The following is a 4928-nucleotide window of genomic DNA, read 5'->3' on the forward strand; positions in this document are numbered from 1 at the left end:
AGCAAGCTATACGTTGCAGGTGGACAAAAATGTTGGAGAAACTCAGCGGATGAGGCAGCATCTATGGAGCGAAGGAATAGGTGACGTTTCGACCCTTTTTCAGACTGATGTGGGGTGGGGGGGGGGGGCGTGAAGAAGAAAGGAAGAGGCAGAGACAGTAGGCTGTGTGAGAGCTGGGAAGGGGAGGGGAAAGAGGGAGAATTGCAAGGACAACCTGAAATTGGAGAAGTCAATATTCATACCGCCGGGGTGTAAACTACCCAAGTGAAATATGAGGTGCTGCTCCTCCAATTTGCGGTGGGACTCACTCTGGCTAGGACAGAAAGGTCGGATTCGGAATGGTAGGGGGAGTTGAAGTGCTGAGCCACCAGGAGATCAGGTTGATTAATGCAAACTTGTGGAAGGTATGTATTCTGGCTGGAGGTCTGTGACCTATCGAGTTCTGCAAAGATCTGTGCAGGGATCTCTGCTGTTTGTGATATATGTAAATGACCTCTAAGTAAATGTAGATGAGGTGGTGAGTAAGTTGAAAATGTTTCTGAGATTTGTATGGAGGCCCCAGGCAGCTGTGCTACATATGCAATAAATGTTGCAATATGAGGCATACAAAACAAGATATATATATAAGTACAAGTAATTTTGGTTGGCTCAATTAATATGTAATAGCCTGGAAGATTAATTCATAAAGTGTCTAAGTGATGATTCTCTAGCTCAGTATGTCAGTATGTTTAGTATTGTGCAATGAGAAAAAAATAATTAATAATCTTATACGTAAGAGGGTCTTCACGGAACCTATGTCAATATGAATTTCATATAAAGATCAAAAATAATTTAATTCAATCTGAAACCAGATTGTATAAACACATCCCCTCTGGCCCCCCGGGTTTTCCGCCAATGTATGTGCAGAACTGCAGGAGATGAGTAACATCCTCAATGAATATTTCTCCTGTTTTTACCATGGAGAAAGACATAAAGATGAGGTACCATGGAACAGTTAATGGTGATCATTGGGTTAACAAGGACTATCTGTATTACAGTTGACGAGGTGCTGGATATCCTGAGATTCAATTATACTTGATTGTCACATGTACCTTGGTACAGTGAAATGCTTTGTTTTGCGTACAACCCAGTAGAACCGTATCTCTCCTAGGCAGTGCACAAGTGTCGCCACGTGTCTGGCATGAGGCAGCAGTCCCCCCCAACCCTGCGGGGTCCCCTTCGTTCTCATAGGCCACCAGCCATATCCCCCATTGTTCTCAACGGTCTACCTCGCTTTCAACGGTCCCACCGTTGGTGAGGAATCTGCCTGCAGACAGGAGTGTCACAGCTGGCGTCCTGGTGCTGTAGAACAACCTAGAGCTCAATGCTCTTAAGACAGTGGAATTGATTGTAGACTTTAGGAGAGCTCCCTCTCCCCTCATCCCACTCACCATCAACAACACCACAGTCACATCTGTGGAGTCTTTTAAGTTCCTGGGAACCATCATCTCCAAGGACCTTAAGTTGGGGGCTACCATCGACTCCACAGTCAAAAAGGCACAACAGAGGATGTACTTCCTGCGCAGCTGAGGAAGCACAATCTGCCACAGGCAATGATGGTCCAATTCTACACGGCCATCATAGAGTCTGTTCTCACCTTCTCCATCATGGTCTGGTTTGGCTCAGCCACCAAGCACGACACCTGGAGGCTGCAGCGAATCGTCCGATCAGCAGAGAAGATTATTGGCTGCAACCTTCCCTCCATTGATGAACTGTACACTGCAAGGGCCAGGAAGCGAGCGGGCAAGATGATCTCTGACCCCTCTCACCCTGGCCACAAACTCTTTGAATCACTTCCCTCTGGAAGGCGACTCCGGACTGTCAAAGCTGCCACAGCCAGACATAAAAAACAGTTTTTATCCACGAGCAGTTGCTCTACTCAACAGCCAAAAATCTGTAGCCTCCCTTTGATCTGGTATTTTATTGGTTCACATGTTTGATCAATGGTGTTTTATCATTAATGTTTTATTATTATTAATGTTTAGTGTTTTCTGATACATTCGTAACTGTCACTGTATGTCATGTTGTTACTTGTGGGCGGAGCACCAAGGCAAATTCCTTGTATGTGAATACTTTGCCAATAAATTTACTTACTTACTTACCTCGCTCTCAGTGGCATGGGTCCTGTTAACGGCGGTGGCTCGGGGCACAGTTCGCAGTCCGCAATGGGTGAGCCTGGTCTACCAGCATGTCCTCTGTTCTCAGTCCACCACGAGCGGGTCCTCCGCCGTTGTTTCGCTACGTCAGTCCTCTGTCGTCGTCCATGGCGGTGGATCCTTCATTTTCGGTGGCAAGCCGGGCCTCCTTGCCGGGACAATCCTGGCACGCTGCTTACCAGGACACCGAGACGGGATGTACGAAGAAAAATACATTTCACGGCCCTGATCAGATATATCCAAGAACACTGTGGGAAGCTGGAGAAGAAATTGTGGGAACCCTGACTGAGATATATGAATTATTGCTCAGCTGAGGTGCCGGAGTACTGGAGGGTGGCTAATGTTGTGCCTCTCTTTAGAAGGGCTGCAAAGATAAACCTGTGAACTATAGACCAGTAAGCCTAACATCTGTGATAGGAATGTTACTGGAGAGTATTCTGAGGGATAAGTGAGAACTGTATTCAGAAAGGAAGGGGTTGATTAGGATAGTCAGCATTGTTTTGTGCTTGGGAAATCAGTGTCACAAATTTGATTGAGATTTTTTGAAATAACCAAAAAGGTTGACAGGTGCTGGACCATAGATGTCGTTTATATCGACTCCAGCAAGGCCTTTGAAAAGGTTCTGCATCGTAGGCTGCTCCAGAATGATAGATTGCATGGGATGCACAAAGTGCTAGCTAACTAGATATAAAATTGGTTTGATGTAGGAAGCAGAGGGTGAGGGTGGGTCTTCTTTCAGAATGGAGGCCTGTGACTACTGGTACGCCACAGCGATCGGTGCTGTGCCCGTTGCTGTTTGTCACCTATACCAATGATTTGGATGAGAATGAACAAGGCAGGATTAAAAAGCTGATCTCCCAGTTGCTAAACACTTCAACGGCCCCTTCCATTCCCCCACTGACCTTTCTGTCCTGGGCCTCCTCCATTGTCAGAGTGAGGCCCAATGCAAATTGGAAGAACAGGACCTCATATTTCGGTCTGTGGTGGATGGTGGTTGGGTGGGTGGGGGGCCGTGGTTGGGTGGGGGGCGGTGGGTGGGTGGGGGGCTGTGGTGGTTGGTGGTTCGGTGGGTGGGGGGCGGTGGTTGGGGGCTGGTGGTTGAGGGGGGGCGGTGGGTGGGTGGATTGGGGCTGTGGTGGGCGGTGGTTGGGTGGGGGGGGGGGGGTGGGGGGGGGGGGGGGGGGGGGGGGGGGGGGGGGGGGGGGTGGGGGGGGGGGGGGGGGGGGGGTGGGGGGGGGGGGGGGGGGGGGGTGGGGGGGGGGGGGGGGGGGGTGGGGGGGGGGGGGGGGGGGGGGGTGGGGGGGGGGGGGGGGGGGGGGGGGGGGGGGGGGGGGGGGGGGGGGGGGGGGGGGGGGGGGGGGGGGTGGGGGGGGGGGGGGGGGGTGGGGGGGGGGGGGGGGGGGGGGGGGGGGGGGGGGGGGGGGGGGGGGGGGGGGGGGGGGGGGGGGGGGGGGGGGGGGGGGGGGGGGGGGGGGGGGGGGGGGGGGGGGGGGGGGGGGGTGGGGGGGGGGGGGGGGGGGGGGGGGGGGGGGGGGGTGGGGGGGGGGGGGGGGGGGGGGGGGGGGTGGGGTGGGGGGGGGGGTGGGGTGAGGGGGGGGGGGGTGGTTGAGGGGGGTGGCGGTGGTTGAGGGGGTGGGGGCGGTGGTTGGGATGAGGGCGGTGGTTGATGGGGGAGCAGTGGTTGAGGGGGGGGGGGATGGTGGTTGAGGGGGGGGCGGTGGTTGAGGGGGGGGGGCGGTGGTTGGGGCGGTGGTTGAGGGGGGAGCAGTGGTTGAGGGGGGGAATGGTGGTTGAGGGGGGGGCGGTGGTTGAGGGGGGGGCGGTGGTTGAGGGGGGGGGCGGTGGTTGAGGGGGGGGATGGTGGTTGAGGGGGGGGCGGTGGTTGAGGGGGGGGGCGGTGGTTGAGGGGGCGGCGGTGGTTGAGGGGGGGATGGTGGTTGAGGGGGGGGCGGTGGTTGAGGGGGGGGCGGTGGGTGAGCGGGTGGACGGTTGTTGTGGGGGGGGGCGGTGGTTGAGGGGGGGTCGGTGGGTGGGTTGGGGGCGGTGGTTTTGAGGGGGGGGCGGTGGTTGAGGGGGGGGCGGGTGGTTGAGGGGGGGGGGCGGTGGTTGAGGGGGGGGATGGTGGTTGAGGGGGGGGCAGTGGTTGAGGGGGGGGGCGGTGGTTGAGGGGGGGGGCGGTGGTTGAGGGGGGGATGGTGGTTGAGGGGGGGGCGGTGGGTGGGTTGGGGGCGGTGGTTGAGGGGGGGGCGGTGGTTGAGGGGGGGGTCGGTGGTTGAGGGGGGGGTCGGTGGTGAGGGGGGTCGGTGGGTGGGTTGGCGGCGGTGGTTGAGGGGGGGGCGGTGGTTGAGGGCTGTGGTTGAGGGGGGGGGCGCGGTGGATGAGGGGGGGGGGCGGTGGGGGGTTGAGGGCGGTGGTTGAGGGCGGTGGTTGAGGGGGGGGGCGGTGGGTGGGTGGGGGCGGTGGTTGAGGGGGGGGCGGTGGGTGGGTTGGGGGCGGTGGTTGAGGGGGGGGCGGTGGTTGAGGAGGGGGCGGTGGTTGAGGGGGGGTCGGTGGGTGGGTTGGGGGCGGTGGTTGAGGGCTGTGGTTGAGGGGGGGGGGGCGGTGGTTGGGTGGGTGCGCGTCGGGCAGCGTCGGTGGAGGAGGGAGGGGCGGGGCAACGCGACGCGACGTCTCTCGGGCGGCGGCGTCGATGCGTCTGTGGTGACGTCCATCCCCGTTCGTGGCGTCACGACC

The sequence above is a fragment of the Amblyraja radiata genome, chromosome 4 (assembly GCF_010909765.2).
Source record: "Amblyraja radiata isolate CabotCenter1 chromosome 4, sAmbRad1.1.pri, whole genome shotgun sequence".
Taxonomy (NCBI): domain Eukaryota; kingdom Metazoa; phylum Chordata; class Chondrichthyes; order Rajiformes; family Rajidae; genus Amblyraja; species Amblyraja radiata.